Source organism: Doryrhamphus excisus, chromosome 11 (assembly GCF_030265055.1).
Source record: "Doryrhamphus excisus isolate RoL2022-K1 chromosome 11, RoL_Dexc_1.0, whole genome shotgun sequence".
NCBI lineage: Eukaryota > Metazoa > Chordata > Actinopteri > Syngnathiformes > Syngnathidae > Doryrhamphus > Doryrhamphus excisus.
This window is the reverse complement of record NC_080476.1, coordinates 15,525,204-15,550,493: the sequence shown is the minus strand read 5'-3', so window position 1 is coordinate 15,550,493 and position 25,290 is coordinate 15,525,204. Positions and strand designations below refer to the sequence as shown.

Here is a 25,290-nt window from a genome sequence, read left to right as displayed (position 1 = left end):
TTGCAAAAATGAATCATACTTTTAATGACCACCACGGCTAACATTTTTTGAATCACTACTCTATTGGTTTAAGTGACATGTCAGTCAAAATCCAATATGCGCATCTGACAAAAACGATGAACGTGCACAGCAGTGGTCAACGTGTCTTTAAGGACGTAAGGCTTGATGTGGACTGTTGACATTGACCGGATCATGACCAACATAGCAGGACCTCCATCTTTTATCTCCTGATTGAACACCACAAGGCTTCACAGGCCAGTTGCGTTCCTGTTTAGGTTCCTGTTTAACTTTTATATCATCTGAAAAAGGATACTCCGCTTATTTAAATACTTCTTTTTGCTGTCATTTAACACCCATGACGGAATCACATGTCATTCCAGGGAGAGAGAGAGAGGGAAAAAAAAAAACAACATGACCTTCTTGGCTACAGATGCATTATAGGGAAAGCTGAGCCAGGATCTGTCCCGGTGGCATGACACTGGCCCCATTTAGGGTTGGGGGGGCCACTCATGATATATTACAAGTACAAATCACGCTAGCGCTCTCATGCAAACACCAGCAGTTACGCTCGTTTGTTCGTGCCAGGGCTTTATAATCCCTCCATACATTAACACGGCACGACGAGTGGTTAGTGCGCAGACCTCACAGCTCGGAGACCAGGGTTCAATTCCACCCTCGGCCATCTCTGTGTGGAGTTTGCATGTTCTCCCCGTGCATGCGTGGGTTTTCTCCGGGTACTCCGGTTTCCTCCCACATTCCAAAAAAAACATGCTAGGTTAATTGGCGACTCCAAATTGTCCATAGGTATGAATGTGAGTGTGAATGGTTGTTTGTCTATATGTGCCCTGTGATTGGCTGGCCACCAGTCCAGGGTGTACCCCGCCTCTCGCCCGAAGACAGCTGGGATAGGCTCCAGCATCCCCCGCGACCCTCGTGAGGAAAAAGCAGTAGAAAATGAATGAATGAATGAGTATTAGAGCCCTGTAGACATAAAATAACAACCCTATAGTCACATTTGGACTCCAATTAAGCTTTGCTTGCAACACATTGCTCAACTGTAATGTGCAGTCTATGGGAAAATGAATGAATGAATGAGTATTAGAGCCCTGTAGACATGAAATAACAACCCTATAGTCACATTTAGACTCCAGTTACTTTCTTCGGACAAGAGGCGGGGTACACCCTGGACTGGTGGCCAGCCAATCACAGGGCACATATAGACAAACAACCATTCACACTCACATTCATACCTATGGACAATTTGGAGTCGCTAATTACCCTAGCATGTTTTTGGAATGTGAGGTCTGCGTGCCAACCACTCGACCGCCGTGCAGCCCAGTAATAAAATTATTTTTCATATTTTAAAAATTTAATAAAAATATGTAAACTAATCGAAATCAAAATACATCTAAATTAATATTTTAAGTAATTTTTAAAATTATTATATATGTAATGTCAGTGTTTTTTGTACTTTTTTTCGCAATATTCATGAATTTGCCGCCGTGCAGCAGCCCAGTAATAAAATTATTTTTCATATTTTAAAAACGTAATAAAAATATGTAAACTAATAGAAATCAAAATACATCTAAATTAATATTTTAAGTAATTTTTAAAATTATTATATATGTAATGTCAGTGTTTTTCTTACTTTTTTTTGCAATATTCATGAATTTGCCGCCGTGCAGCCTATTCCTATTTAGAAAGTCAAAACAGATTTTCTATGCTTAAAAAAAAAAAAGCGGTAGAAAATGAATGAATGAATGAATGAATGAGTATTAGAGCCCTGTAGACATAAAATAACAACCCTATAGTCACATTTAGACTCCGATTAATCTTTGCTTGCAACACATTGCTCAACTGTAATGTGCAGTCTATGGGAAAATGAATGAATGAGTGAATGAGTATTAGAGCCCTGTAGACATAAAATAACAACCCTATATCTATGGGAACCAATTAACCGCAATAAACGAGAGATGACTGTACCGAATAATTCAACGCTTTTGCTAACCAAATAAAAACAAGGTCTTTTATCGCCCTTTAAAAAAAATAAACAAAAACGATCAGCCTTATGTGACCACTGCGGGGTCTCTTTAAGCACCTTTGTCCCGCCAGATGCTAGCCGCTACACGTGTTACTGTTTGTACTCATTTGCATCAGCAACAGTGTGACACCACTTTGAAAACCAGGGGTAGGTTGACCTGCTGCTAAAATCTCACCAGCGCCCGTGCTAAGCCCTGCGTGCTAATGGTGACCTGGTACACACACATACACACACACACATTAGTGCCTCGGAGACGAGTGATGAAGCCTCCTGTTCTACTTTCCTCCATTGCCAAAGATGCTCAACTACTCCGCGGCATCGTTCTTTAAAAAAAAAAAAGCAGTAACAGAAAAAGCCACATGAAAAAAAAAAAAAAAAATGGCGAGTCTCTTTAGTCACGAGAGGCTGGTTGAGGGTCTAGTTCCAGTTAAGGGGGCGGATGTAGGTCAAGCCCTGCCTCTTTATAAACACCAAGGTCAATGCTGAATGGGAGAGAGAGAGGGTGGCTTAGAATGAAAAGAGGCTCTGGATAAACCGCAATCGTCTGGCCACTATGCCAAGCGCAGGACGTGTAAACACAGTTAGAAAAAAAAGCGTGGCGGCTCTCCTCTCTCCGCTTGTATGTGTGGAGGTGTGTGTGTGTGTGTGTAACAAGGAGATCACACACCCGTTATACAAGCTTTTCCTGTATTGTATTTCCTTTTTATAACCTAAACTGAGCGACGCTAGTACCGGTCTCTGTGGATTCGGTGTAGTTATACAAGACTTGGGATGAAAATCGGCATACAAATTTTTACAAAAGTTTAAAGTCTGGTAATGTAATTTTGTATGGTTGAGATTAATGTGTGGAAACGGAGCAGATTATGTTTGATTTCGGGATGAGTATTGCTTAAGTTGTTGTTATCAACAACATTATTATTGTTGTTAATTGTTATTATTGTTGCTGATTGTTATTAACAATGTTAGCTAGGACAGTGGTTCTCAACATTCACACCATCACTCCTCAGTTATCGTATATTTACTGTAAAAGGGACTGTTGGCCCCTTCTCCAGCAGATATCTACAGCTGTGTGTCGGACTAGACTGCACATTACAACGACTAGCAGTTTTAGATTTTGTGTTTTGTTCCTGTTACAAAAATTAAATACATCACTTTATTTTTTTTTTTTTTAATTGGGCGAGAAAGTGACCGTTTAGATCCTGAGTGTACCATTTATTTGTCCAAATACCAATTGTTTACAATTTTGTTGTGACGAATTCGGCAAAATTTAAGCTAGTAAGAGACAGGAAGTTCCTGCACTCGCAGGGCTAGCAGTTTTATATTTTGTTCCTGTTACAAAAATTAAATACATCACTTTGTTGATTTTTTTTTTTTTTTTTAATCGGGCGAGAAAGTGGCCGTTTAGATCCCTAATGTGCCATTAATTTGTCCAAATACCAACCGTTTACAATTTAGTTCCAACAAATTCTGCAAAATTTAAGCTAGTAAGAGACAGGAAGTTCCTGCACTTGCCCGGCTAGCAGTTTTATATTTTGTTCCTGTTATAAAAATTAAATACATCACTTTATTGATTTTTTTTTTTTTTAAATCGGGCGGGAAAGTGACCAGCAAATATCTGCAGCTGTGTGTCGTACAAGTAAGAGACAGGAAGTTCCTGCACTCGCCCGGCTAGCAGTTTTGTATTTTGTTCCTGTTACAAAAATTAAATACATCACTTTATTGATTAAAAAAAAAACAAAATCGGGCAAGAAAGTGAAGATCCCGAGTGTGCTTTTTATTTGTCCAAATACCAACTGTTTACAATTTCATTCCGACGAATTCGGCAAAATTTAAGCTAGCCGAAGTGAGCAACGCACTTTCGGTTATTTTCACAAAAATAAAACATCCCCTTACTTTTCTTATACAAAAAATCATAGTGATAAATCACTGCTTTTACTTTGAAAACAAGAAGCGAACCAACTTGCAATATATACTGCTTGATACCACCGTTTGGTCCATCCTGCTGCCTGCATTTTTTTTTAGGTATGAATGTGAGTGTGAATGGTTGTTTGTCTATATGTGCCTTGTGATTGGCTGGCCACCAGTCCAGGGTGTACCCCGCCTCTCGCCCAAAGACAGCTGGGATAGGCTCCAGCACCCCCGCGACCCTCGTGAGGAAAAAGCGGTAGAAAATGAATGAATGAATGAGTATTAGAGCCCTGTAGACATAAAATAACAACCCTATAGTCACATTTAGACTCTAATTAATCTTTGCTTGCAACACATTGCTCAACTGTAATGTCCAGTCTATGGGAAAATGAATGAATGAATGAGTATTAGAGCCCTGTAGACATGAAATAACAACCCTATAGTCACATTTAGACTCTAATTAATCTTTGCTTGCAACACATTGCTCAACTGTAATGTCCAGTCTATGGGAAAATGAATGAATGAATGAATGAGTATTAGAGACCTGTAGACATAAAATAACAACCCTATAGTCACATTTAGACTCTAATTAATCTTTGCTTGCAACACATTGCTCAACTGTAATGTCCAGTCTATGGGAAAATGAATGATTGAATGAGTATTAGAGCCCTGTAGACATGAAATAACAACCCTATAGTCACATTTAGATTCTAATTAATCTTTGCTTGCAACACATTGCTCAACTGTAATGTCCAGTCTATGGGAAAATGAATGAATGAATGAATGAATGAATGAGTATTAGAGCCCTGTAGACATAAAATAACAACCCTATAGTCACATTTAGACTCTAACTAATCTTTGCTTGCAACACATTGCTCAACTGTAATGTCCAGTCTATGGGAAAATGAATGAATGAATGAATGAGTATTAGAGCCCTGTAGACATAAAATAACAACCCTATAGTCACATTTAGACTCTAATTAATCTTTGCTTGCAACACATTGCTCAACTGTAATGTCCAGTCTATGGGAAAATGAATGAATGAATGAATGAGTATTAGAGCCCTGTAGACATGAAATAACAACCCTATAGTCACATTTAGACTCCAATTAATGCTTTTACTTTGAAAACAAGAAGTGAACCAACTCGCAATATATCCTGCTTGATGGTCCATCAAGCTGCTTGATGGTCCTTGATTGGTCCATCCTGCTACCTACATTTTTTTTCGCGGTGACGTCACATCGTGTTGCATCCTGGGTAATTTCAGTGCGAGTAGTAAGCTAATGATACATGCTCAACATTCCTGGCGAATGCAGTACACATCCGGCAACTTCTCGCATACTGCCAAAAATTAATCCAACCGTATGTCACTCAAAATGGGAGTGGAATACATCGATACATGATTTCCAATAAACCTTGCCATGCCATACCAGACCTGTGGTATACACTCATAGTTGGGTCGCTACACATACATTTTTTCGTGGTGCGAATGACTTCCCAGTAACAGACATGGAGACGTCCTCCATTTTGAATTGTGCAAACGCAACCATGTGATGTATGAAACAAATAAACCTTGCCATGCCATACCAGACTTGTGGTATACACTCATAGTTGGGTAGCTACACATACATTTTTCATTTCAATCATATCTCCATGCTGGCATCACACAAGACTGTTGACAACCGCCAGAATATTCAACCTAGCGAGTTCAAGTTCATTCTGAAGGTCGTTTATGTAATCATAACGAGATGGATCCTGATTTAGCCGGACCATTTGGTAAACACAAAGGTGTCAGACGTTATAAAAATACTGAAGCTCAGACCAGGAGACAGAAGGCCGCTACGCTTTAAAGATTTGGGGCAGACACGGCATGCATTCTATCACGCCATGACCAACGCAAAAGATAAAAATATGAAACAGGAAGTAGAATAGAAGCTTAAAACGGTGTGGTTTGCGTCTGTGTTGCTGTGGTAACTGCTATGTGACTGACACTTGCACTTGCACTTGCATCAGTAAATAACATGGTACATGCATGGTACATATCGAAAACAAGTGACCTCTTCGGGCGAGAGGCGGGGTACACCCTGGATTTGGTCGCCAGCCAATCACAGGGCACATATAGACAAACAACCATTCACACTCACATTCATACCTATGGACAATTTGGAGTCGCTAACCTAGCATGTTTTTGGAATGTGGGAGGAAACCGGAGTACCCGGAGAAAACCCACGCATGCACGGGGAGAACATGCAAACTCCACACAGAGATGGCCGAGGGTGGGGAAAGACAAAATAAGAAGCCAAAAAGTTACCACTTCCACACAAAATAGGAGGACAACTCATTCATTTTTTACCGCTTATCCTCACAAGGGTCGTGGGGGTGCTGGAGCCTATCCCAGCTGTCTTCGAACGAGAGGCGGGGTACACCCTGGACTGGTGGCCAGCCAATCACAGGGCACATATAGACAAACAACCATTCACACTAACATTCATCCCTATGGACAATTTGGAGTCGCTAATTAACCTAGCATGTTTTTGGAATGTTACCACTTCCACACAAAATAGAACTCATTCATTCATTCATTCATGTTTTTGGAATGTGGGAGGAAAGACAAAATAAGAAGCCAAAAAGTTACCACTTCCACACAAAATAGAACTAATTCATTCATTCATTCATGTTTTTGGAATGTGGGAGGAAACCGGAGTACCCGGAGAAAACCCACGCATGCACGGGGAGAACATGTAAACTCCACACAGAGATGGCCGAGGGTGGAATTGAACCCTGGTCTCCTTGCTGTGAGGTCTGCGCGCTAACCACTCGACCGCCGTGCCGCCCGACTGTAAAAATCATGCGGCGGAAAAATACATCAGCGAATCCACACGCGTATCGGCCGATACCGATACAAGGAAAAAAAACGCAAATATCGGCCCGATATATCAGAAGCGTTTGCTGACAGTGATTGACAAGACGATGACTAAAAAAGTGTGCAGTTGTAGTCAAATCAGGGGGCTGGCATCCAACCAACGAAAAAGATAGCCGGGGCGAGGATTGTACGAGTCTGACATGACTTCCGCCATTCCCGACCTTCAGACTGATTGCACAATTGAATGACGGCGCTTACGGCTTTTCCGAGCCTGCCGATATATATCCCATCCTCCATCCACCCCCCGCCCCCTCGTCGACATACAAGGTCGCGGAAAAAGGATAGGGGGTGAAGGGTGTCACATGACTAGCTCTTTCTGGAGAGTTACTTAAAAAGCCTCCTCAGCAATCAGGTCAAGGTTACGAACTAGCAAGTTTATACGCATGTGTGTGTCTGTGTGTGTGTGTGTGCGCACTTTACATGTTCAACAATCTTACCTCCTAATAATTTGATAAGCCGTTTTAATCTTCCTGCTTAGTGGGCACTTTCATTCAAAGTCACTTACACGCTGGTTACTCTTGCACATCTCTTTTCTCTTTCTACAGCCGGGGATATTTACTTGATGAATCCAGGTTAATTGCCTTTGCTCAAGGGCAGAGGGTGATCCGAGCATGAGCCAGCATTCTTCTGGTCACCGGTCCATTTTGCCTAAGTAATAGGTCATATGGCCGCCTCCGGTCGTGATCCTCTACGCTCATACTCTCAAACGAGGGCTTCTTTGCTAACTGGCTTTTCCGTCTGTTTACTCCGGAATGGACGTATGGAATACCGGCACCTCGCTAATGGATGGGTTGGAGGTTGGTTTATAAAAGGAGAGAAACGTGAGGTCACTCTTTAGAGTTCCAGGCGGCAGTAATGACTCAAAACGTTGATGAGGCGTTACCCCAACTGCATGACGTCATGGGGTCAGCCAATGGCATCGTTTCGATTCTATTAGATTCGATTAGTAGATTATATTCGTTTAGATTCGTAGATTCGGTTCGATTAGTAGATTAGATTAAATTCAATTAGTAGAGTCGATTTGTAGATTCGATTCAATTAGTAGATTAGATTCTTATTCATAAAACTCGATTAGATTAGATTCGATTCAATTCGTCTCTTCGATTAGTAGAATCGTAGATTCGATTATTATTCATAAGACTCGATTCGATTCAATTCGTCTTTCGTCTCTTCGATTAGTAGATTCGATTCTTATTTATAAGACTCGACACGACACGACACGACACGACTCGACTCGGCTAGATTAGATTTGTCTCTTCGATTCATAGATTCAATTAGATTAGATTAAATTCGATTCGTAGATTCGATTTGTCTCTTTGATTAGTAGATTAGATTCTTATTTATAAGACTCTATTAGATTCGATTCAATTCATCTCTTCGATTAGTAGATTTGTAGATTTGATTCTTATTTATAAGACTCGATTCGATTCAATTCGTCTCTTCGTACCTTCGATTAAAAGATTCGATTCTTATTTATAAGACTCGACAAGACTAGATTAGATTTGTCTCTTCGATTAGTAGATTCGATTCTTATTTATAAGACTCGATTAGATTAGATTCGATTCAATTCGTCTCTTCGATTAGTAGATTCGTATTCGTGATTCTTATTTATTAGACTCGATTCGATTCAATTTGTCTCTTCGTCCTTTGATTAGTAGATTCGATTCTTATTTATAAGACTCGACACGACTCGGCTCGACACGACTAGATTAGATTTGTCTCTTCGATTAGTAGATTCGATTAGATTAGATTAAATTCGATTCATAGATTCGATTTGTCTCTTCGATTAGTAGATTCGATTCTTATTTATAAGACTTGATTAGATTAGATTCGATTCAATTCGTCTCTTCGATTAGTAGATTCGTAGATTCGATTCTTATTTATAAGACTTGATTCGATTCAATTCGTCTCTTCGTCTCTTCGATTAAAAGATTTGATTCTTATTTATAAGACTCGACACGACTAGATTAGATTTGTCTCTTCGATTAGTAGATTCGATTAGATTAGTAGATTAAATTCAATTTGATTCGTAGATTTGATTTGTCTCTCGATTAGTAGATTCGATTCTTATATATAAGACTCGATTAGATTAGATTCAATTCGACTCTTCGATTAGTAGATTCTTAGATTTGATTCTTATTTATATGACTCGATTCGATTCAATTCGTCTCTTCGATTAGTAGATTCGATTCTTATTTATAAGACTCAATTAGATTAGATTTGATTCGATTTGTCTCTTCGATGAGTATATTCGTAGATTCGATTCTTAGTTATAAGACTCGATTCGATTCAATTCGTCTCTTCGTCTCTTCAATTAGTAGATTTGATTCTTATTTATAAGACTCGACACGACTAGATTAGATTTGTCTCTTCGATTAGTAGATTAGTAGATTCGATTAGATTAGTAGATTAGATTAAATTCGATTCGTAGATTCGATTTGTCTCTTCGATTAGTAGATTCAATTCTTATTTATAAGACTCAATTAGATTAGATTCAATTCAATTCATCTCTTCGATTAGTATATTTGATTCTTATTTATAAGACACGATATGACACGACTAGATTAGATTAGATTCGTCTCTTCGATTAGTAAATTCGATTAGTAGATTAGATTAAATTCGATTAATAGATTTGATTCTTATTTCTAAGACTTGATTAGATTCGATTCAATTCGTCTCTTCTATTAGTAGATTCTTATTTATAAGAATTTATAATTATTTGTAAGACTTTGTTCAATATTAAAATATTTCTGGCCACCTTATGTTGTATATTTGTAATATGATACTGTGTATCATATCCATCATCATAAATTCCCAAATCTCTTAGTTAATTGCTTGGGTGAAATTTAATTTCAAACCAAAGCTTTTAAAAAGAGAAAGATGTAATTAAGTTGCGGGGATTTGTGTCCCCGATCCTTGTCCGTCGTGTCGTGTTGTGGCGTTGGAACACGAGCTGTACTGCTTCTACTGTACTGTACACTTACTGCACTGCTCAGTGTCAGGGAAGACGTGCGGCCATGTTTAAAAGCAAAAAAAAAACGTTACATAAAGCCGCCTCCTCTGCACACACACACACACACACACACACACACACAGGCTTTACTGCGCCAGACGCTTTACCCTTGCCTCGGCTGCTCAAGGTTCCCAAAAGGAGGCTGTTAAGAAGTTGGGAAGGACAGGGGGCCCTGTGATAGCCTGCAAAGCAGAGGTAGCGAGGGGGGGGGGGGTGCAGTTTTCCTGTGACAGCCTTGGACTTTGAATTCAGCGCCAGACAAGCCTAATGCATCAATCCCTCAACTTACAAAAGACAAGCCGCTAACCTTGACGAAAACCAGGGACTCTTCAGGAATGAGTGGCATTTTCACATTCATTAATTCATTTTCTACCGCTTTTTCCTCACAAGGGTCGCAGGGGGTGCTAGAGCCTATCCCAGCTGTCTTCGGGAGGAAACCGGAGTACCCGGAGAAAACCCACGCATGCACGGGGAGAACATGCAAATTCCACACAGAGATGGCCGAGGGTGGAGAAAGACAAAATAAGAAGTTACCACTTCCACACAAAAATCATTCATTCATTCATTTTTTACCACTTATCCTCACGAGGGTCGCGGGGGTGCTGGAGCCTATCCCAGCTGTCTTCGGGCAAGAGGCGGGGTACACCCTGGACTGGTGGCCAGCCAATCACAGGGCACATATAGACAAACAACCATTCACACTCACATTCATACCTATGGACAATTTGGAGTCGCTAATTAACCTAGCATGTTTTTGGAATGTGGGAGGAAACCGGAGTACCCGGAGAAAAACCACGCATGCACGGGGAGAACATGCAAACTCCACACAGAGATGGCTGAGGGTGGAATTGAACCCTGGTCTCCTAGCTGTGAGGTCTGTGCGCTAACCACTAGACCGCCGTGCCACCCGGCATTTTCACATGAACTGGTTAAAATAAGACTTTTTTTAAGCATTTTTTGTGATGCCACCATAGATGGGTACCAGTGATGGTAAAGAGGGGGGGGGAAATTGTGCTGATAACCATAGAAACAGTAATTACACTCATAGCAAAGCAACTGGGGTGTGAATGGTTTAAATAGAACAGTAATAGTGAAATGTGCTGTATTATTATGAAAATTATTTGTATCTATATACAAAATATGGAGAAATGCAATGTCAATAATACTTTTTGAAGTTCAGAAGTTCAGAATTTTGGTTGTAGTAGGGCGGCACGGCGGTCTAGTGGTTAGCGCACAGACCTCACAGCGAGGAGACCAGGGTTCGATTCCACCCTCGGCCATCTCTGTGTGGAGTTTGCATGTTCTCCCCGTGCATGCGTGGGTTTTCTCCGGGTACTCCGGTTTCCTCCCACATTCCAAAAACATTCTAGGTTAATTGGCGACTCCAAATTGTCCATAGGTATGAATGTGAGTGTGAATGGTTGTTTGTCTATATGTGCCCTGTGATTGGCTGGCCACCAGTCCAGGGTGTACGCCGCCTCTCGCCCCTGAAGACAGCTGGGATAGGCTCCAGCACCTCCCGCGACCCTCGTGAGGATAAGCGGTAAAAAATGAATGAATGAATGAGTTCTCATATTTTGTGTGGAAGTGGTAACTTCTTATTTTGTCTTTCCCCACCCTCGGCCATCTCTGTGTGGAATTTGCATGTTCTCCCCGTGCATGCGTGGGTTTTCTTCGGGTACTCCGGTTTCCTCCCACATTCCCAAAACCTGCTTTGTCCGAAACCCATCACCAGACACTCGGATTACTGCAGAGCATCTCGGATGCAGCGACAAAAGACAAGCATCATTTTGCTAAGTACATCCTTTACAAAAAGCCAAGGCAGTCGGCGGAGACGACACAGGCCAAGTACGCCCCCCCCCCCCCATCCCCACACTCCTACCTCTGTGTCTGTCCTCATTCCCCTTGCAACCCGCCCACTCTGTCAAGCATGTGACATTAGCCTGCTTGTGGTAACGCCGAGACCTTCCCCTTGTCTGACTGCAGCCGACTCACCACGCTGGCAGATAACCCGTCCTTCGACAGCCTGAGGGCAGCAGCTACAGGAGAAGCAAGGGAGGTAGTCACTTCCACTCCACTCCTCCTTTTTTTGCTGTGACCACAACCAGCCCCACCAGGAGGGAAGCTGGGTCAGCTTGTCTCATATCACGCAGGAAGTATGCAGCTTCGTTCAAAACTTTTTTTTTTACTAATTTTTTTCGATATATCACGATACTGTGTACAAGGTGATTTTTTTGTTTTTATTGTAGATTATTGAAGCCAAAAAGTTACCACTTCCACACAAAATAGGAGGAGAACTCATTCATTCATTCATTTTTTTACCGCTAGAGAGGCGGGGGTACACTCTGGACTGGTCGCCAGCCAATCACAGGGCACATATAGACAAACAACCATTCACACTCACATTCATACCTATGGACAATTTGGAGTCGCCAATTAACCTAGCATGTTTTTGGAATGTGGGAGGAAATCGGAGTACCCGGAGAAAACCCACGCATGCACGGGGAGAACATGCAAACTCCACACAGAGGGTGGAATTGAACCCTGGTCTCCTAGCTGTGAGGTCTGCGCGCTAACCATACGACTGCCGTGCCGCCTAGTTAAAGATTATTTCCCGGAAAAAACGAATTACACCAGCAATATGCACTAATATACTAAACACATTTTTATTCCATTAGAACAGTATGTTATGCTGTATCACAAACTTATATGCTAGGACTACGTTAAAAAGCCATAGCATTTCAGTATGCGGAATCAAACTATGGAATGGATTGAGTAAGGAAATCAAACAATGCACAACGATGAGCCAATTCAAGAAACAATAAAAGCAGTTGATGTTTGCTAATACAAATTTCCCCACTGAGGGACGAATAAAGGCATATCTTAATCTTAAATACAAGGATGAAGAGTCTTGAACCAGTCATGATGTGCTATATATATATATCACTACATTGACACTTACTATGGTACCCATTATGTCAGGGCTCTCAAACACGCGGCCTGCAGGCCAAACGTGGCCCGCAGGACACTAGTTTGAGGCCCCCGCCTTGATATGAAAGTTTCATGTTAGTACGGCCCGCGCAAGTTTGATATGGATGCTGTATGGTATCATGTACCCAGAAAAAATTATTACGTTTGATTAATGTTCATGTTAAAGGTTAAATAACTTAATAGTTATCCTCCCTATCCGTGTGGAAGTGGTAAGTTTTTGACTATTTAAGTTTAAAGGAAATAACTTGAAGGCTACCGTTTAGGTCTCTAGCTCTCTAGTTTGCCAGTTAGCATGTGTCTCAAGACCCTGCAGTTGCGCAATATGTTGTAAATAAAAAAGAGCATAAATGTGACTATAGTCGTGTTTTGTCATTTTATTAAATTAATATCAGAAATGAACCTTTGCAGTGTCTGCACTTGAATAAATACCATATACAGTCTATGATAAATGCCTAAAAATATCCATATCATATTTTTTAATATCGATAGAGTATTGTGGAACGAAGTATCGCGATATCGCCAAAATGATATTTTCTTTTTTTTTCATTTCAGATTAAATTAGGGTTTTAAATGGTATTGCGATTAATCACATGTTCAACTAATTAATCATGATTAATCAACATTTGTAACTACTGTATTAAAAAAAAACTCTTTCAATACCAAATCGCAGCTCACCTTTCGCTAGCTTGCTTACATGCTAGCTTGCTTATATGCTAGCTTGCTCGCATGCTAGCTTGCTTAAATGCTAGCTAGTAAATGAGTTTCCGTTGGAAGGAGGAATACAACAGGAGGAGGACGGCAGCAGATATATTAACCAGGATACAAAAACAATACAGTACAGCGGAATGTAGGCAGGATGAAAATTCAAACAAATGTTGGAACTTTTTTGAGAGTGTTTAAACAAGAAAGAAATGTGAGAAAATAACGATATTTTCTTACACCCCTATAACTGACTGTTTTTCGGAACGTCGAGATTCCCAGTTCAGTTGCAAGTACCGGTCGCATTTCCCATCTCCGATGCTGATGCTGACGCTTTGTTAACAAGTCATTTACTTGACCCGCACGCTCTTGCTCTTTCATCAAATTAGCGAGCCATTACCCGGCGAAGTCTAAATAATTCAAGACTATTTCAATCAGCAGCGATCAATGGACGGGGATAATAGAGGGGCCTGTCATTGCGGCAAGGCCAAGGTGAAGCATGCAAAGCGGCAGGGTTGGAGAGTTGGAGGTGAGAGTGATGGGAAGCCATTCAACAGATGAGCCCCCCCCCGGCTTGTATAGCTCTCAGGGGTTGCGGCGGAGGAGGCGGTCTATCTTTATTCCTCACATTTGCTCCTCCTTGTCCGCGCATTCAGGAAGCGATGGTTGTTAAAAAAAAAAAAACGCATTTAGTCGTTCCTGCTTTGTCATCAAAATTAGGCCCATCGACTTTGGTAGCCTTCTGTTCGCAATAGAATCACCGACAGGAGTCAGGACGCTCGTCTGCAAAGGGAGATGCCCCCAAAACTGAGGACCTGACGACAACAACGCGGTCTCGATAGCAGCAGCACACAAGAAGCCGTTAAAAAACAGTCCACTCAATTATATTATTTCACTTCAATTTAACTCCGGTGTTACTTGCATGGATTTTATCCCCATTTTCATAGTTAAGGTTAGTATAGTTAATATATATCACTATATTGACGGTACCAGGTTACTATGGTACCCACACGGTACCCATTATGTAATTGTATGTCATAGTATATCATATTATATGTCATATCACCTTGTACTTTGGTATGTGACAAAAAATAATAATAATAACAAATTAAATTAAATTAAATTAAATTAAATTAAATTAAATTAAATTAAATTAAATTAAATTAAATTAAATTAAATTAAATTAAATTAAATTAAATTAAATTAAATTAAATTAAATTAGAAAGCAGGAAGTGAACAAATGTAACAGTTACTGATTGTAAAAGTACCAGATGGAGGGGTAGGATTTAATAAGCTTTGCTTCTTCCTACTCCTTTTGGACCCTCTTGAACCAGTCATGATGTGCTATATATTTATATATATCACTATATTGGCGGTACCCATTATGTCATTGTATGTCATTGTATGTCATATCATCATATGTCATATCCCCTCGTACTTTGGTATGTGTGTGACAAAAAATAATAATAATAACAAATTAAATTAAATTAAATTAAATTAAATTAAATTAAATTAAATTAAATTAAATTAAATTAAATTAAATTAAATTAAATTAAATTAAATTAAATTAAATTAAATTAAATTAAATTAAATTAAATTAAATTAAATTAAATTAAGCAGTAAGTGAACAAATGTAACAGTTACTGATTGTAAAAGTACCAGATGGAGGGGTAGGATTTAATAAGCTTTGCTTCTTCCTACTCCTTTTTGGACATGTGGAACTGGGAACTGATTATGTGATGCATTCAATTGTAATCTGATGCATGTTCAAATGAAATAAAACCATTACCATTACTCTATAAACTTTACAAGGGAATTTAATTTGTGTGTCTACTTCTGAATGTCCAACATGTCCAATACTTAGCACAAATAGCACAACTTGCTGTTCTACAACATAACAGTAGTGCATATAGAAGATAAGACGTCCTTGACATAAATAAGAATATGATTGCAATGGCGCACTGAACATTTACACAGGGGCTGCTGTCAGCCACAACTCACAACGCCAGTCGCCGGCGGAGTCACTCTCTACATTGCTAACCATGCTAACACGTGAATTCTCCGTCAGAAAAAGCTGCCTGGTGGGCACTAGGGCTTGGACAATAATACATTTATTATGAGACTTTTTTTTTCTGAATGAGAAATATAATGATAAAACTAAAAAATTATCCATACCTGCCCATTCTCCACCTACTTTTGGTCCCTTTTAAAATTGGCTAAAATCGTTAAGGAGCTGAAGATCCTAAACCCTCCATCCAATTGAATATGTTTCATTAAAGAGGTAAAAAAAAATTGTTGTTTGTTTGATTCCTATATGGTACAATCTTTGGGGTATTCAAATTTCCAACAGTCAGTCAGTCAGTAAATCTGACAACACATAATGTAAGCGCTGCTTAAACAATAAGTGACCATACAAACAATATTATACATCCCCTAAATAATGAGCTGGAGGTCAAAGGGTCTCTGGTTTGATTCCCTAGAGGGCCGTAGCAAGAGAAGAATACACTTCTGTTCTTCAACATCTAACTGTCAGTGTCCTTGAACAATGTATAGTAGCCAAAAACATTTGTTGGGCAGGTCCCAGGTCTGTAATAAATCAAAAACTGCAGTAAATGCCTTGACACGTGTTCTGGTAGATTGCACATTAATATATATACACACACACACACACACACATAGAAAAAGCCTCAGTAATCATAAAGTATGACACCACCCTCTATTTGCTGATGTCTGTGTCAGTTGGGTCAGTTGGCATGATGCTGAATAAAAAACACTCGGCAACAAAAGGAAAATACTAATTTTCAAGAGGAGTGACTTTCCATTGCTAGTAAACAAGTAATATTTTCAAACTATTCAGTAAAACTTCAAATATATACAAACTATATTCATACTAAATACAATCCAGCAGGCACGGTGTTGTTTATTATTAAATGTATCATGTGACAAGAACATTTCATAACATTAATGCAGCAACATCTCATCACATACAGATCACATGCAGATCGGGAATAAGAAGTAGCATGAGGGATCCGTGTTTCCGTTTGAGCAATACAAGATACTTCAATCTGATTGGGGAAAGGAATATTCCACCCCTTGCTCATAAACACATTATAACGGGACTGTGTTGCTTGTTCTTACAACTCCCTTCAGCAGATGCCTGCAGATCGGGAATAAGAAGACGTAGCATGAGGGATCTGTGTTTCCTTTTGAGAGGTTACAAGATACCTCAATCGGATTGGGGAAAGGAATATTCCACCCCTTGCTCATAAACACATTATATCGGGACTGTGTTGCTTGTTCTTCTAACTGCCTTCAGCAGAAGTCTGCAGATCGGGAATAAGAAGTAGCATGAGGGATAGGTGTTTCCGTTTGAGCGGTTACAAGATACCTCAATCAGATTGGGGAAAGGAATATTCCACCCCTTGCTCATAAACACATTATAACTGGACTGTGTTGCTTGTTCTTACAACTCCCTTCAGCAGATGCCTGCCGATTGGGAATAAGAAGAAGTGGCATGAAGGATCCGTGTTTCCGTTTGAGCGGTTACAAGATACTTCAATCGGATCGGGGAAAGGAAGATTCCACCCCTTGCTCATAAACACATTATAACAGGACTGTGTTGCTTGTTCTTACAACTCCCTTCAGCAGACGCCTGCTGATCGGGAATAAGAAGAAGTAGCATGAAGGATCCGTGTTTCCAATCGGATTGGGGAAAGGAATATTCCACCCCTTTGCTCATAAACACATTATAGCGGGACTGTGTTGCTTGCTCTTACAACTCCCTTCAGCAGATGCCTGCAGATCGGGAATAAGAAGAAGTAGCATGAAGGATCCGTGTTTCCAATCGGATTGGGGAAAGGAATATTCCACCCCCTTGCTCATAAACACATTATAACGGGACTGTGTTGCTTGTTCTTACTACTCCCTTCAGCAGGTGTCTGCAGATCGGGAATAAGTAGAAGTAGCATGAAGGATCCGTGTTTCCAATCAGATCGGGGAAAGGAATATTCCACCCCTTGCTCATAAACACATTATAGCGGGACTGTGTTGCTTGTTCTTCCAACTCCCTTCAGCAGGTGCCTGCAGATCGGGAATAAGAAGAAGTAGCATGAAGGATCTGTGTTTCCAATCGGATTGGGGAAAAGTAATATTCCACCCCTGTGAATCAGATTATATGTTCATTCGGGTTAGCACTTTTCTTTCGGAATGAGGTGTATACAAAGGTTCAATTATTTTTCCGTTTGAGCAAATAAACCGAATGCAATTGGAATATTTGGGTCCATGTAAACGTGGCTATTGTGAGACTTGCGGCTTATTGTGATACATCCTAAAAAATATTGCAATACATTCTAAAGGCCCATATCGGCCAACACTAAGCTAGGGTACATCATTCCGGTCTCGGTGCTCAACATGCACACCCGGTCACTTCATGGACCAGTGACACTGGTTACACTCCAGTTTGACAACAACAACAAATTGGCTTCCTGGGTATTCAGCAGCAACCTTCCAACATTTAAATGCTCTGACCAGTCAACATCACTTAAACGCAACTTGGGTTTAGTCAAATCAGATGACCTACCAGCCTCTCCGACACATCCACAAGAGAAGATCCCGCTTTTGTTTATCTTGTTAACTTTCACACACAATGTTGCAATCAGTATGACACAAGCCTGGTGTAGCATTAAAAAAAACACCTGCTTTCAACACACAATATCAGGTGTCAAGTACTTTTATTACCCAGGTGCTGTCTTAGAGCTCCGATACCAGCTCCTCCATTGCTGGGATGTCAACTTTCCGAGAGACTACAGACCGCCGTTACGTTGGCAGCAGAGGGCAGACTCAACAACCTTGACCATCCCCGTCTTAAGTTCAGGTCAAATAATTAAGCAGCTTAAAATGCTGACAAAAAGATGAAGCTAAATGGAAGATACAACCCACCCCCCCCCAGCCCCCAAAACCCCAACCCACCCCACACGGTATTTAAACTTGACTGCGCCTACCTTGGCTTTCATAAAATGAACACACCGTTCTCTTTGTAGTGTTTTTTATTCCAACATCCTGCCGTCGCTTTGAAAGGTGGCCTTTTCAAACCCGAGCCAAAGATGTACTTTGCCTTTTTTTTTTTTTCCTTTTTTTTTTTTTTTCCTGTAACCGCTTGCAAACCTCAGCCGTGTGACCTTTTTCCTGTGAGCCAAAGTGGAATGAAGCAACAGGGCATGGAAGAAAAAGCAACACCCACGCAAAGGCCATTCAAAGCCTTGTTACTTTTAACCATGCAAACCTTTTAATGCGATCACCGTGACATGACAGTATGCATCAAAACAACTATAATATCACTTATGGGGTTTGTTTTTTTTGTGTTTTTTTTATTAAATGTATACTGGATGTTCCAGATACAACATACATGATAAATACTCCTCATAGTGTATTTACAGTCACTCCTACTGCTGGAAAAACAGACTGCAAAACATGAAACTGCAAAGCTTAAAATATAAATGTGACATATGTATGTCAAATTGTATAAATAAACTGTATTATGCTCTTTTAGCACATCAATTCTTATTTAAATTCAACACTGGTCAAATGGTGACACTGACGTTCCAGCACAAACACATCCACCTCTGCTTTATTAATGACAAGCATTATAATTGTAATATAATTAATAATTAAAAATGATTTTCCACACAAAACACGTCTAGTGAGGGCCTACTTTATTGTCTATACAGATAGCGGCTTTATAGTCAACTACACGCTACATCCTTGACATCCTTATGATGAAAGACCGTGTAAAAAAACACACACAACGCCACCCCCCCCTCCAGGCCACGTCCTTTGTATGTAAACGTATGCATTCATAATGACATTAATAGTGTTTTATTTCATATTTCATAATAATAACGTTGTAGGACATGAGTCTCCTACCTGCGGTGTCATTCAGAGACGCGCATTAATATTCGACACAGGCAGCAAAATCCATTGAGTGTCTTGTCACTTCTCCAACGAAAGAAAACATGGCGAATATATCAAAATATGAAAATACTAATGAAAATATAGTCCACAAATGTCTTCTCTGTGCTTCGTGTTTCAGTCACGCTGCGTCTGTCTTGTGTGAGGATCGCTTACTGGCGGAGTCTTCTTCTTGGAGGACTGGGGAGGACTATTTAACACTCCGCCCTCCGCCTGTGTGACAACACCCTTAAAGGGACACTCACTTCACTCGAAATCCGATGTCTTTTTTTTTTTAACGAAAACAACACAATTTTAACAGTTCATCATTTAAAAAACATCTCTTTATGTCGTTTTTTTTAATTATTGTTAAAATGTCACTTTGTCATGATGTTTGATACACTGCACAACACCGCAACACATGAAACAGCAGTGACGTCATCGGCTCATCATGGCAATCGAGAGCGGTTGTTTTCAACACTCATGTTCGTGGAGTTGATTGGAAAATGCATTATGGAAGAAAACAGATCTATCATGTACTGCCCATTCTGAAAACACATCAAATACATGTATAATCATTTTTATTTTTATTTTTATTACATTTATGCATTATTTTTACAACTGTAATCTTTTACATATGAAGAATGTACATTATAATGATTTTTTTTAAATATTTTTTCAATATATATATTTTATTTAATATTTAATATATATATTTAATATATATATTTTCACATTGAGGTCTGAAATTCTTTACTATTGTAGCACGTTGTCACCTCATCATTTATAGTCCACCTATAAAAAGAGTTTTAATGCAACACAATGAAAATTACAACAGTCAGACAGTGTTTCTTAGAAACGACCATCAGGGCAGAGTCCATCACAAAACGCTATTTATCATACGCTGCATGAAAATGACCGAGAAAGATGAACAAATGGCGTTGAGGTTGCCTCCAAGGCGGCGAGGCGTGAAAGCATGCCACTTGAGTGTGAAGTCACTGACAAACAGCAGATGTGTCCGTGGATTCTTCTTCACCTCAAGATTGTTTCAAAGTAATCACGGCGTTATGCTGCAAATGCTTTTGCCGACTGTGTCATGTCGACATGGCCTTGAACACAACACAACTAGATCCCCTATTTATTTTTATACATGCTTTTCAAATGAGACATATACATTAAATGTGTTTTTTTGGGTGTTTTTTTTTTCGGGTTCCGATAAAGTGTGTTACATTTCCTGACCAGAGTGGTATTCATAAAAAAAAAAAAAAAGTCGCTGAGGCTGCGCTTTCTTGTTGCACCAAAATGTCCAAGACATTGTTTTTGATGATTAATAAGATCGGCCTCAAGTTAGACGAGCATGACTGGTTCAGCAATTTGGACGCTCTCTCACCTTGTAACCTTTGCACTGGACTGACCTTTCATCTTTGAACCCTGACCCGAATGCCACATGAAGGAGATACAATGTCCGCCCTTTCATTCCCTCTTCCCCACCCCGACGTGCTGACTGCTTTGCCCTTCAGTCTTTTTTTCCAAGAAATGACACATTGTGTTTAAGAAAGAATATTTTATTTGTCACATTACTCACCGAACGTGGCAGATTGTGCCAAGATGTTAACCAGATGCTACGATGTTGAAAGAAAAAAAGAAAATATGTAGTGCACGCATCTCAAAAAGGAGTTAAGACATTTTTCTTTACAATAAAGAAGGCAATATACACATATACAGTAGAGTATTTACATGTGTTATGTTAATACATTACAACTGTATACTACAACAGTGGTTCTCAATGGGTGGGTCACGACCTAAAAGTGTGTTTTGGAACCCTTCTGGATACTTACAGTATGTAGAACTAGAGTAATCCTTCATTTAATGGTTCCATAATTCCAGCAAAGTATGATTCCTTATTTATGAATGGAATATTTTTGTATTTAAAACATAGAAAACCTGTTTACAACCTTCTATACATGGCTTTTTAACACTATTAGAGCCCTCCAGACATGGAATAGCATCCCTATAGTCACCTATACACACTCGTTTTACCCAATAGGGTGGAGATAATACTTCATAGTACTTCATAGTACTTCCTGCTGTGGTTATTGACAAGACAACTATCAATACGAGTTGGGAAAAAAACTTAAAAAGCATTTAATTGGAGGACAAGAAAATGGATGCATGGCTGTCGAGGCGCTGCGGTGCTGCCTATGTTCATTGGAAGGAGCCAGAGCATCCTTGCAGGATGCTGACGTCATTGCAGCACCAATGGATGCTTTGTTGGACGATTATTGTTATGAGAAAATGTAAACAAATTGTTCTTTTAAGCTAATATTCATACATATTCACAGCAGAAAGTGCTACGGAAAAATAAACAAAAGGGAAAAGGAACAAGAAGGAACTCTCGTATTAGTACTGGTATATTTCCTAGCTACATTTTGAGTGTTAAGTTGCTGTGTGATGACTTTACCGTTCTTTGTAAGGTGACACCGTGAGTCAAATTATTATATTAAGTAATGACCTCCTGTGATTGTGATTTGAAAACTGATCAATCTTTATTTATTATGCTTTATTTGTGTTTTATGAAGAGCACAGGGTAAAAAGGTGCTCTGGCAAACAGAAGATAGTTTACATTGAGATGCCGGATTGTCCCACATTAACCTTGCACCTTTGACCTTTTCCTCCCGGGGGGGGGGGAGGGGGTTCAGTCACAGTGACTCCTACATTGTCAAGCCAAGCAAGGGCGTCTTGGGGAGGTTAGGCAGGTGCGAGTTACGGAGGAGGAACCTTTGCAAGTCACACCACACTGTGACCTTTGAACTGCAATCAGTGTGGGACAGTTGTCACATTCCACACACGTCCGCATCTTAGCTTCACATCAATGACACACTGAAGCAAACAAATAACTGAAAAAATAAAAAAAACACACACACAATGAAACAAATTACACACCTGTGCGGCAATTTTAAAGAAATACTGACATTGTCTTGTCCTTAAGACGCAGCAATGTGATGAGGAGATTATTCATTAACAAGTGAAACTGTCTTTATTGGCGCAACTAAAAAAAAAAAAAAAAAAAACAACTCATTTGACCTCTGTACAAAATATATAGACAAGAGTGATTAGGACTGGATTATGGAGGACATGCAAAACAGCCATCTCTGTCATCTGGGTAAATATTCTACTTTTGTCCTTGAAGTGTGTCACACAGATTAAACTGTGCCTGATAGACAATTCTTGCAATACGCTGTGGCGTCTCTCTCAATTCACATTATTTATCTGTCTGCAGAGTCATCAGCACAATCACCAGCGTCATCTGTGACTGATTTTTTTCCCGAAACAAGCGTCTTGCCTGGTGGTGTTTTTACCTGAAATCATGATTCGGTTGTTAATGCACCGCCTGCGTGATCCAAAACACACATGATATCATGACATAACACTTTAAATGTGCTATATAAATGTGGTATAATGTGTCTAATATACAGCTATGTGTTTCGAGTTGAAATCATGAAGGCCTTAAAAATATTAGGCAACATTTTGTAAAAGTTGTCATGTGACTATCCCAGCATATGGTTTCTCCAAAATGGCGGCGTGAAAGGTAAGCTAGCTCATTTTCAAAGGCTTATTTCTTTGCCAATAAAGCTCTTTTAGCCATTTAACTTCAGTAGAGTATCATATATTATAACTCAACTATTCCTACTGTATTTCTTGAAATTTATTTATATAAAGCAGCTTACAAAACATTTAGGAGTAGTTGTCATGTGACTATCCCAGGATATGGTTTCCCCAAAATGGCGGTGTGACAGGTAAGCTAGCTCATTTTCAAAGGCTTATTTATTTATTTTTTTACCATTAAAGCCCTTTTAGCCATTTAACTTCAGTAGAGTATCAAATATTATAACTCAACTATTCCTACTGTATTTCTTGAAATTAATTTATACAAAGCAGCTTACAAAATATTTCGGAGTAGTTTTCATATGACTATCCCAGGATATGGTTTCCCCAAAATGGCGGTGCGACAGGTAAGCTAGCTCATTTCCAAAGGCTTATTTTTTGCCATTAATGCTCTTTTACTTAACTTCAGTAGGGTATCAAATATTATAACTCAACTATTCTTACTGTATTTCCTGAAATTAATTTATACAAAGCAACTTACAAAACATTTCGGAGTAGTTGTCATGTGACTATCCCAGGATATGGTTTCCCCAAAATGGCGGTGTGACAGGTAAGCTAGCTCATTTCCAAAGGCTTTTTGCCATTAAAGCTCTTTTATTTAACTTCAGTAGGGTATCAAATATTATAACTCAACTGTTCTTACTGTATTTCTTGAAATTAATTTATATAAAGCAGCTTACAAAACATTTTGGAGAAGTTGTCATATGACTATCCCAGGATATGGTTTCCCCAAAATGGCGGTGTGACAGGTAAGCTCGCTCATTTCCAGAAGCTTATTTTTGTCATTTAAGCAAATATTAAAGACATTTAACATTTGTAATGCTTTAACATGGCATCAGATATTACAACTCAATTGTTCTTGCTATATATCTTGAAGTAATTAATGTGAAACTGGCTACAAAACATGTTGAAGTAGTTTTCATGTGACTATTTCAGGATTTGCTTTCCCCAAAATGGCGGTGTGTCAGGTAAGCTAGCTCATTTCCAACAGCTTACTTTTTGCCATTAAAGCTCATTTTAAAGTCATTTAACATTTGTAATGCTTTAATATAGTATCAAATGCTACAACTCAACCGCTCTTACTATATTTATACAGTGAATTTAACTACAAAACATCTTGGAATGGTTGTCATGTGACTATCCCCGGACATGGTTTCCACAAAATGGCGCAGTGTCAGGTAAGCTAGCACATTTCCAACAGCTTACTTTTTGCCATTAAAGCTCATTTTAAAGTCATTTAACATTTGTAATGTTTTAATATGGTGTCAAATGCTACAACTCAAGCGTTCTGACTATATTTATACAGTGAATTTAGCTACAAAACATCTTGGAGTGGTTGTCATGTGACTATCCCAGTGTAACCGATGTGTTGGTTTACTCAATTTTATTTCACCAATAATTCGTTTCTTGTATATATTTGTCGCTTTATGCATTTTTTTTAAATTATCAATTATTTTATTTATTTTTGTTGTGTGAACTTTGACACCGTGTGATGTCACTTCCTGCCTTTCTGGCGCGCTCCTCTTCAGTCGTCTTTTGGACTGCTGAGGACGAGGTATGCTAGTCGGTGGCAGCGATTGTTAATTACATATAAAATATTAATATGTTACTCGTTTCACTCCAAGTCCGTACTTGTATTATGTACTGCATGTAAAGGCACTTTGTAAAAGTTACCGTTGTTGTATGAGTTAGTTTTAAGGAATTTGTTTTTTTATGTACTTGTGCAAGTGTGCTAAAGGGGCTATACATTTTGTTTGTTGTACACAGAAATAAACTCCCTCTTCTGGTTGGCGAAGAAATTGCAGCCTCCCACCTCGTCTATTTACCAAAAGAACACAACGCAGAGTTCAATTTCAGCCATGTCAGTGCAGACCGGCTACACCAGTACATGGTTTCCCCAAAATGGCGGTGTGACAGGTAAGCTAGCTCATTTCCAGAAGCTTATTTTTTGTCATTAAAGCTAATCTTAAAGCCATTTAACATTTGTAATGGTTTAATAGGGTGTCAGATATTACAATTCAATTATTCTTGCTATATATCTTGAACTAGTTAATGTGAAACCGGCTACAAAACATTTTGAAGTAATTTTCATGTGACTGTTTC

The 25,290-nt window shown here is 39.3% G+C and overlaps 2 protein-coding genes across 13 annotated transcripts in view; one reads left to right on the top strand and one right to left on the bottom strand.

Annotated features, from left to right (window-relative positions):
- The window catches only part of nrip1b (nuclear receptor interacting protein 1b), a 59,526-nt gene extending 39,812 nt beyond the window's left edge, over positions 1 to 19,714 (bottom strand). For 3 of the 4 annotated variants that reach the window (XR_009132166.1, XM_058088284.1, XM_058088282.1), the window contains exon 1: positions 19,498 to 19,714. The gene's annotated coding sequence lies outside the window, so the exon portion shown is untranslated. Of the gene's footprint in view, positions 1 to 18,575 lie in introns of all 4 variants that reach the window. The other variant, XM_058088283.1, reaches the window with a different exon arrangement.
- Positions 19,715 to 23,048: 3,334 nt separating this feature from the next.
- The window catches only part of samsn1b (SAM domain, SH3 domain and nuclear localisation signals 1b), a 37,340-nt gene continuing 35,098 nt past the window's right edge, over positions 23,049 to 25,290 (top strand). For 6 of the 9 annotated variants that reach the window (XM_058086981.1, XM_058086980.1, XM_058086973.1 and 3 more), the window contains exons 1-3: positions 23,982 to 24,155; positions 24,284 to 24,365; positions 24,955 to 25,104. The gene's annotated coding sequence lies outside the window, so the exon portion shown is untranslated. Of the gene's footprint in view, positions 23,111 to 23,307; positions 23,937 to 23,981; positions 24,156 to 24,283; positions 24,366 to 24,722; positions 24,743 to 24,954; positions 25,105 to 25,290 lie in introns of those variants that run through there. The other 3 variants (XM_058086975.1, XM_058086974.1, XM_058086979.1) reach the window with 3 other exon arrangements.